Below are 9,712 nucleotides of genomic sequence, written 5' to 3'. Positions count from 1 at the left end.
TCACCGCATTTTATACATTATGGTTGGAAATTTTCAACCAATTTCATCCGAAGACCTCTCCTCCCGCTTTTGTTAATATATTTGAACTTTAGTTTGACATTCAAACCTTCTTGCAGCTGAACCACCTCCGCTCCCTGTTTTGATCATATATGGTCTGGCAATACTACCTTTTCTTACCCGTTTGTGAGTAATTATGGCTGGACATTCACACCTACTTGCAGCCGAACACAACCTCTCTAGCTTTTGATGATGTATGGACCGGCATTTTTACCTTTTCTAACACATTTTTCAGCAATTATGGTCGGAGATTCACACCTACTCACAGCCAAACAACTCCGCTCCCGCATTTGATGATGTATAGTCGGGCATTCTCACCCTTTCTCATCAGCTTTTTGCAAATTATGATCTGACATTCACACCTACTTGCAGTCGAACAGCTCTGCTCCCGCTTTTGATTATGTTTGGTTGGATATTCGAACCTTTTCTTAACTTCTTTTTACATATTTTGGTTGGACGTTCACACCTTCTTGTAGCTGAAAACTTCCACTCCTGCTTTTGATGATGTATGGTTGGGCATTCACACCTTTTTTTGCCCATTTTTCAGGAATTATGGGTGGACATTCACACCTTGCAGCTGAACACCTCCTATCCCACTTATGATCATGTGCGGTTTGATTTTCGAAAAGTTTCTTTCATGTTTTCTAGCAATTATTGATGGACATGTAGACCTTCTTGCAGCTGAACACCTCCGCTCCCGCTTTTGATCATACATTGTCAGGCATTCGCACTTTGTCTTACCCACTTTTTACAAACTTTAGTCGAACAGTCACACCTTTTTGCAGCCGAACACCATCTCTACCGCTTTTGATGATGTATGGTCCAGCATTCTTACCTTTTCTAACACATTCTTCAGCAATTATGGTCGGACATTCACACCTACTCAGAGCCGAACACCTCCGCTCCCGCATTTGATGGTCTATAGTCGGGCATTCTACAGTGGAAAAGACTCATTCTTATGTTTGGTTAGATAGTCGAACCTTTTCTTAACTGCTTTTTAAAAACTTTGGTCGGACGTTCACAATATCTTGCAGCCGAACACCTCCGCTTCCGCTTTTGATGGTGTATATTCGGGCATACGAACCTTTTCTTACCCGCTTTTTACAAACCAAGGTCGGACTTTCACACCTTCTCTTAGCTGAACAACTCCGCTCCCTCTTTTGATTGTGTACAGTCGGGTAATTTAACCTTTTCTTACCCGCTTTTTACCATCTATGGTTGGACATTCACACCGTCTTACAGCGGAACACCTCCGCTCCCTCTTTTGATGATGTATGGTTAGGCATTCGCACCTTTTCTTACCCATTTTTCAGTAATTATGGGTAGACATTCACACCTTCTTGCAGCTGAACACCTCCTCTCCTGCTTATGATCATGTGCAGTTTGATATTCGAAAATTTTCTTTCATGTTTTCTAGCAATTATTGATGGACATTCAGACCGTCTTGAAGCTGAACACCTCCGCTCCCACTTTTGATGGTGTATAGTCGGGCTTTCGAGCCTTTTCTTCCCCGGTTTTTACAAATTATGGTTGGACATTCAGACCTTCTTGCAGCCGAAAACCTCCACTCCCTCTTTTGATCATACATTGTCGGGCATTCGCACCTTTTCTTACCCGCTTTTTACAAACCATGGTCGGACTTTCACACCTTCTTGTAGCCGAACAACTCCGCTCCCGCTATTGATTGTGTACAGTCGGGTATTTTAACCTTTTCTTACCCGCTTTTTACCAACTATGGTTGGACATTCACACCGTCTTACAGCGGAACACCTCCGCTCCCTCTTTTGATGGTGTATGTTCGGGCATTCGAACCTTTTCTTACCCGCTTTTTACAAACTATGGTCAGACATTCACACCTTCTTGCAGCCGAACACTTCCGCTCTACCTTTTAGTGTTCTATGGGGTATTCACACCTTTTTTTTCACCGCATTTTATAGATTATGGTTGTAAATTCTCACCCACTCTTATCCGAAGACCTCTCCTCCTGCTTTGGTTAATATATAGTCGGGCATTCGAACCTTTTCTTACCCGCTTTTTACAAATTATGGTCGAACATTCACACCTACTTGCAGCCGAACACCTCCGCTCCCGCTTTTGATGGTGTATAGTCTGGCTTTCGAGCCTTTTCTTCCCCGGTTTTTACAAATTATGGTTGGACATTCAGACCTTGCAGCCGAAAACCTCCGCTCCCTCTTTTGATCATACATTGTCAGGCATTCGCACCTACTTGCAGCCGAATACTTCCGCTCCACCTTTTAGTGATGTATGGTTGGCATTTGCACCTTTTCTTACCCTTTCTTACCCTACTGATTGCTTAAGATTAAGTTGTTTTTTCTCAAACTACAACATTTTTTTAATTGTTGAAACTTGATTTGAAGTGGATAAATAAGGAGGACAAACAGTTTTGAGTCAGGCTGATAGAAGGAATTAATTTTATAGCAAAATCTGTATTTCGTCATATGTCGAGAGATGCTTATTGCTGAAGAAGTACAAAGTACAACGTTGTTTATCGTTGAAACTTGATTAGACATGAATAAATATGAAGGACAAAGCAGTCTTAACTTGGTTAGAGTTAAGGTTTTATAGGAGAATCCGAATTCGTGCATAACTCGTAAAATAGAGCTTATTTTCGGATTCCTGAAGAATGAGTCTGGTTCTTTCTCATAATACAAAGTTTGTTGTTTATTGTTGAAACTTCATCAGAAGTGAAGAAATAAATGAATGCCTATCAACAAATGTGGGATCTAAACTCTAGTGCTTCCTCTAAAATTATTTCCTTTCTCAATTCAGAAATGTGTGTGTGTAAGTTACAACACCCGTGACACCAAAACGGCTTTCTTTTCTCTCTTTTCTCTACACTCTGCACTGTGAGAACACACACCAAATCAGAAAGGCTTTTTTCTCTCTTTTCTACATTATGGACTGTGGGGACACAAAACCGCTCTCTCTTTTTTTTTTTGATTGTGTGCCAGGGCGTTGTCTCACGTATTAGATTATGCTTACGATACGAATGGGTTTATCAGTCACATCAGAATCCATACATACTGATCCTCCCGTAATAAAATGGTCGGATCTTATCAAACACACTTTGTTTCTTGTGACAATCAAGTCAGCGAAACAGCGTATACACGTCAAGACACTGAATCAAGTTTGCCACAAGAACTCATAAGTTTGGCAGTATTGCTCTGCCGTCAGCAATCATACACCCATTTTATTTTCGTGAGACATGTGCAGGCACCTGTTCATCTACTGTTCTATCACTATGAATTAGTTTATCTATTATCAATAAGGATACTTCTACAACTACTATCAAAGTATGTCCAGACTTCTTATGTTGTCAGTTGCTATATATGAATAAGTGGGTAGCTACTGACAAGCATTAAGCATGTCACACAGCCCAAACATATAACATTTCAGGACACACCACACAGTTAACAACCACCGTGAAGTGTCAAAGCCCAAACATGTAACATTCAACAGGACACTTACACAACACATTCAAATCAAACAGTCAGACAACATACAAGAACATATACCCCAGCCGGCATTGCTCCCTGCCTATTTTCCTACAGCTCACTATGTGTGCGCACACCTTTATTCACAAACTCTTCAACTTATACTCTTTTACCGAAGCTGCTACAGCTCGATTGGCCGAATACCGAATAATCCTAATTCGGTGAATTTGACATCTGCCTTACATGTAACAGATTAGCGGTTTAGCAGTTTTAATTTAGTTTGAGTGAAGGAATTCATTTTATAGCAAAATCCGAAATCGTGAAGAACTCATGAAAGTAAGCTTATTCTCGGATTCCTGAAACTTTAGATTTGCTATTTCTTTTACTGCAAAGTACAACGTTGGTTTTTTTGTTTAAATCTTTCAAGACATGGTAAATATGAAGGACAAAGCAGTTTTAACATAGTTTGAGTGAAGGAATTCATTTTATTGATAAAATCCCAAGAGTCTGCTGAGAAAAGAGAGTGAATGCGAAGTAGACTTTAACACGGCTCTGGGAGCGAGCCGAGTGCGGGCTAACCGGGAGAATTGCTTGAAAGAAACGCGACACCGAATGAGCGGTCAGAACAAAGCCTCAATACGGTGTTCCCGTGGTGTTTTTGTTGCTGCCTTGTCTTTTGCACAGAGTAAAAGACAAGGCAGCCATCGAATAGGGCCCGATTGTTCCTACTTGGTCAGCCGAGGAGCAAGGGGGGGGGGGGGGGGGGGGGGAGCAAGCGTTTCAACCAAGCAACCAAGCAAAGCTCACCATGGGGAAGGTGGCTATGCCAACTAGCCTGATGCCCTGCTCCCGCAGTGACGGATAATCGTACTCTGGTTTCTCTTCATAACGTACAAGTCTTTCACCTTTTACTAAAGACTTCTGTGGAGAGCAGCACTAATGAGTTGTTTCTATTTTTGGCAGGCTTTACCTTTGCGGGTGAAGCCCTTTCTGTCTGTGCAAAAGAAATCTTGTTACTGTGCAGAGTGACTTCTCTGAGTAGAGTCGCCTTACTTGTTGCGACTGTGCCGATGTTCGAAGCTGGAGTGCAAAGTTGTTGCTTGAATGGTGCTTGCTGGAGCGTGCGGGAGTGCAAAGTTATACCATTTAAAAGGGCTGAAGAGTGCTCAGTGCAGCGGGTGGGCGGAGGTGCAAAGTGACACTCTGGCCACCTATGGCCATAAAAAGAACAGGGGTGTTAGCGGACAAGTGCGCATTGTGCCAGGAAGGGCCCTCGGACGTGAACCAGTGGACAGTTGTCGCTTCTCGGCCTTTTGGCTAAGATCAAGTGTAGTATCTGTTCTTATCAGTTTAATATCTGATATGTCCTCTATACGAGGACTACATATTAAATGGATTTTTAGCAATAGGAGTTGAAAAAGTAGCTTGCTCCGTTCACTCCAAGCATTGACCCCGTACTGCAGTGACGCTGGGAACGGTGCGCTCTTCTCTACTCTTGTGAAAAAGCAAACAGCGGTGCAGGATGCAAGTTTCAGGGAGCCCAAGATGAAACTTTCTTTTAGTCTGCTGAGAAAAGAGAGTGAATGCGATGTAGACTTTAACCCGGCTATGGGAGCGAGCCGAGTGTCGGCTAACCGGGAGAATTGCTTGAAAGAAACGCCATACCAAATGAGCGGTCAGAACAAAGCCTCAATACGGTGTTCCCGTTGTGTTTTTGTTGCTGCCGCTGTTTGCTTTTTCACAAGAGCGCACCTGTTGAGGGGGGCTCTGGGGGGGCCTGGGTGATGGTGGGTCTCAGGCCCGGGCTGCTGCGACTGGTGTGACCGGGTGGTTTGTTTGTTTGTTTTTTGTTGTTGTTTGTTTGTTTTTTGTAGAGGTCCTCCGGAGTGGGGTTGGGTTGAGTGGGGTGGGGCGGGATGGGTACCTTCTGGGGGTACAGTAGCTCCCAGAATATGGTCGCGCCAACACAGACGCTTGCCAATAAAGGTGTGCGCACACATGGTGAGCTGTAGGAAAATAGGCAGGGAGCAATGCTGACTGGGGTATATGTTCTTGTATGTTGTCTGACTGTTTGATTTGAATGTGTTGTGTAAGTGTCCTGTTGAATGTTACATGTTTGGGCTTTGACACGCTTCACTGTGGTTGTTAACTGTGTGGTGTGTCCTGAAATGTTATATGTTTGGGCTGTGTGACATGCTTAATGCTTCTCAGTAGCTACCCACTTATTCATATATAGCAACTGACAACGTAAGAAGTCCGGACATACTTTGATAGAGTAGTTGTAGAAGTATCCTTATTGATAATAGATAAACTAATTCATAGTGATAGAACAGTAGATGAACAGGTGCCTGCACATGTCTCACGAAAATAAAATGGATGTATGATTGCTGACGGCAGAGCAATACTGCCAAACTTATGAGTTCTTGTGGCAAACTTGATTCAGTGTCTTGACGTGTATACGCTGTTTCGCTGACTTGATTGTCACAAGAAACAAAGTGTGTTTGATAAGATCCGACCATTTTATTACGGGAGGATCAGTATGTATGGATTCTGATGTGACTGATAAAACCCATTCGTATCTTAAGCACAATCTAATACGTGAGACAACGCCCTGGCACACGATAAAAAAAAAAAGAGAGAGCGGTTTTGTGTCCCCACAGTCCATAATGTAGAAAAGAGAGAAAAAAGCCTTTCTGATTTGGTGTGTGTGCTCACAGTGCAGAGTGTAGAGAAAAGAAAGCCGTTTTGGTGTCACGGGTGTTGTGACTTACACACACACATTTCTAAATTGAGAAAGGAAATTATTTTAGAGGAAGCACTAGAGTTTAGATCCAACATTTGTTGATAGGCTTTCATTTATTTCTTCACTTCTGATAAAAATGATAAGACTGACCTAAAGAATTGGAGGCCCATCACACTTTTAAACTTTGACTGTAAACTTTTTAGCAAGGTTTTAACGACACGGATGTCCTCTGTTTTAGAGGAGGTAATTCACCCAGACCAGGCTTTTGCCATCTCAGAGAGACAACTCACCGACAGCCTCGTACTGATTCGAGACATCATTGATTACGCTAGAGACAGAAACACCCGGCTTGTCATCTTAAATTTAGACTTTGAAAAAGCTTTTGATCGGGTCTCGCATCAATATCTCTTTCAGGTGTTGCAGCAATCGAATAGGGCCCGATTGTTCCTACTTGGTGAGATTTGCTTGGTTGAGACGCTTGCTCCCCCCCCCTTGCTCCTCGGCTGACCAAGTAGGAACAATCGGGCCCTATTCGATGGCTGCCTTGTCTTTTACTCTGTGCAAAAGACAAGGAAGCCACAAACACCACGGGAACACCGTATTGAGGCTTTGTTCTGACCACTCATTCGGTGTCGCGTTTCTTTCAAGCAATTCTCCCGGTTAGCCCACACTCGGCTCGCTTCCAGAGCTGTGTTAAAGTCTACTTCGCATTCACTCTCTTTTCTCAGCAGATTAAAAGAAAGTTTCATCTTGGGCTCCCTGAAACTTCCATCCTGCACCGCTGTTTGCTTTTTCACAAGAGCAGAGAAGAGCGCACCGTTCCCAGCGGCACTGCAGTACTGGGTCGATGCTTGGAGTGAACGGAGCAAGCTTCTTTTTCAACTCCTATTCTTAAAAATCCATTTAATATGTAGTCCTCGTATAGAGGACACATTAAACTGATAAGAACAGATACTACACTTGATCTTAGCCAAAAGGCCGAGAAGCGATAACTGTCCACTGTTTCAGGTCCGAGGGCCCTTGCTGGCACAATGCGCACTTGTAGCAGTGTTCTTTTTATGGCCATAGGTGGCCAGAGTGTCACGTTGCACCTCCGCCCACCCGCTGCACTGAGCACTCTTCAGCCCTTTTAAATGGTATAACTTTGCACTCCCGCATGCTCCAGCAAGCACCATTCAAGCAACAACTTTGCACTCCAGCTTCGAACATCGGCACAATCGCAACAAGTAAGGCGACTCTACTCAGAGAAGTCACTCTGCACAGTAACAAGATTTCTTTTGCACAGACAGAAAGGGCTTCACCCGCAAAGGTAAAGCCTGCCAAAAATAGAAACAACTCATTAGTGCTGCTCTCCACGAAAGTCTTTAGTAAAAGGCGAAAGACTTGTATGTTATGAAGAGAAACCAGAGTACGATTATCCGTCACTGCGGGAGCAGGGCATCAGGCTAGTTGCCATAGCCACCTTCCCCATGGTGAGCGTTGCTTGGTTGAAACGCTTGCCCCTGTGCAATCGACAAGGCAGCAACAAAAACACCACGGGAACACCGTATTGAGGCTTTGTTCTGACCGCTCATTCGGTGTCGCGTTTCTTTCAAGCAATTCTCCCGGTTAGCCCACACTCGGCTCGCTCCCAGAGCCGTGTTAAAGTCTACTTCGCATTCACTCTCTTTTCTCAGCAGACTCTTGGGATTTTATCTATAAAATGAACTCCTTCACTCAAACTATGTTAAAACTGCTTTGTCCTTCATATTTACCATGTCTAGAAAGATTTAAACAAAAAAAAAACAACGTTGTACTTTGCAGTAAAAGAAAGAGCAAATCTAAAGTTTCAGGAATCCGAGAATAAGCTTACTTTCATGAGTTCTTCACGATTTCGGATTTTGCTATAAAATGAATTCCTTCACTCAAACTAAATTAAAACTGCTAAACCGCTAATCTGTTACATGTAAGGCAGATGTCAAATTCACCGAAATAGGATCTAAGGGTATTCGGCCAATCGAGCTGTAGCAGCTTTGGTAAAAGAGTATAAGTTGAAGAGTTTGTGAATAAAGGTGTGCGCACACATAGTGAGCTGTAGGAAAATAGGCAGGGAGCAATGCCGGCTGGGGTATATGTTCTTGTATGTTGTCTGACTGTTTGATTTGAATGTGTTGTGTAAGTGTCCTGTTGAATGTTACATGTTTGGGCTTTGACACTTCACGGTGGTTGTTAACTGTGTGGTGTGTCCTGAAATGTTATATGTTTGGGCTGTGTGACATGCTTAATGCTTGTCAGTAGCTACCCACTTATTCATATATAGCAACTGACAACATAAGAAGTCTGGACATACTTTGATAGTAGTTGTAGAAGTATCCTTATTGATAATAGATAAACTAATTCATAGTGATAGAACAGTAGATGAACAGGTGCCTGCACATGTCTCACGAAAATAAAATGGGTGTATGATTGCTGACGGCAGAGCAATACTGCCAAACTTATGAGTTCTTGTGGCAAACTTGATTCAGTGTCTTGACGTGTATACGCTGTTTCGCTGACTTGATTGTCACAAGAAACAAAGTGTGTTTGATAAGATCCGACCATTTTATTACAGGAGGATCAGTATGTATGGATTCTGATGTGACTGATAAACCCATTCGTATCGTAAGCATAATCTAATACGTGAGACAACGCCCTGGCACACAATCAAAAAAAAAAGAGAGAGCGGTTTTGTGTCCCCACAGTCCATAATGTAGAAAAGAGAGAAAAAAGCCTTTCTGATTTGGTGTGTGTTCTCACAGTGCAGAGTGTAGAGAAAAGAGAGAAAAGAAAGCCGTTTTGGTGTCACGGGTGTTGTAACTTACACACACACATTTCTGAATTGAGAAAGGAAAATATTTTAGAGGAAGCACTAGAGTTTAGATCCCACATTTGTTGATAGGCATTCATTTATTTCTTCACTTCTGATGAAGTTTCAACAATAAACAACAAACTTTGTATTATGAGAAAGAACCAGACTCATTCTTCAGGAATCCGAAAATAAGCTCTATTTTACGAGTTATGCACGAATTCGGATTCTCCTATAAAACCTTAACTCTAACCAAGTTAAGACTGCTTTGTCCTTCATATTTATTCATGTCTAATCAAGTTTCAACGATAAACAACGTTGTACTTTGTACTTCTTCAGCAATAAGCATCTCTCGACATATGACGAAATATAGATTTTGCTATAAAATTAATTCCTTCTATCAGCCTGACTCAAAACTGTTTGTCCTCCTTATTTATCCACTTCAAATCAAGTTTCAACAATCAAAAAAATGTTGTAGTTTGAGAAAAAACAACTTAATCTTAAGCAATCAGTAGGGTAAGAAAGGGTAAGAAAAGGTGCAAATGCCAACCATACATCACTAAAAGGTGGAGCGGAAGTATTCGGCTGCAAGTAGGTGCGAATGCCTGACAATGTATGATCAAAAGAGGGAGC

The 9,712-nt window shown here is 42.4% G+C and overlaps 4 non-coding genes across 4 annotated transcripts; 2 read left to right on the top strand and 2 right to left on the bottom strand.

The window, feature by feature from the left end:
* The first annotated feature begins 4,379 nt into the window (after positions 1 to 4,379).
* LOC140317404 (U5 spliceosomal RNA) lies at positions 4,380 to 4,493 on the top strand. Its single transcript, XR_011917721.1, has one exon. It is a non-coding gene; the product is annotated as a U5 spliceosomal RNA (small nuclear RNA).
* Positions 4,494 to 4,809: 316 nt separating this feature from the next.
* LOC140317004 (U2 spliceosomal RNA) lies at positions 4,810 to 5,000 on the top strand. Its single transcript, XR_011917359.1, has one exon. It is a non-coding gene; the product is annotated as a U2 spliceosomal RNA (small nuclear RNA).
* A 2,061-nt stretch (positions 5,001 to 7,061) lies between these two features.
* LOC140317098 (U2 spliceosomal RNA) lies at positions 7,062 to 7,245 on the bottom strand. Its single transcript, XR_011917445.1, has one exon. It is a non-coding gene; the product is annotated as a U2 spliceosomal RNA (small nuclear RNA).
* A 308-nt stretch (positions 7,246 to 7,553) lies between these two features.
* LOC140317348 (U5 spliceosomal RNA) lies at positions 7,554 to 7,667 on the bottom strand. Its single transcript, XR_011917670.1, has one exon. It is a non-coding gene; the product is annotated as a U5 spliceosomal RNA (small nuclear RNA).
* Positions 7,668 to 9,712: the final 2,045 nt, after the last annotated feature.

Source organism: Leuresthes tenuis, unplaced genomic scaffold (genome assembly GCF_036924035.1).
Source record: "Leuresthes tenuis unplaced genomic scaffold, fLeuTen1.0.hap1 SCAF_10, whole genome shotgun sequence".
Taxonomy (NCBI): Eukaryota; Metazoa; Chordata; class Actinopteri; order Atheriniformes; family Atherinopsidae; genus Leuresthes; species Leuresthes tenuis.
This window is presented reverse-complemented; position numbering and strand designations above follow the sequence as displayed.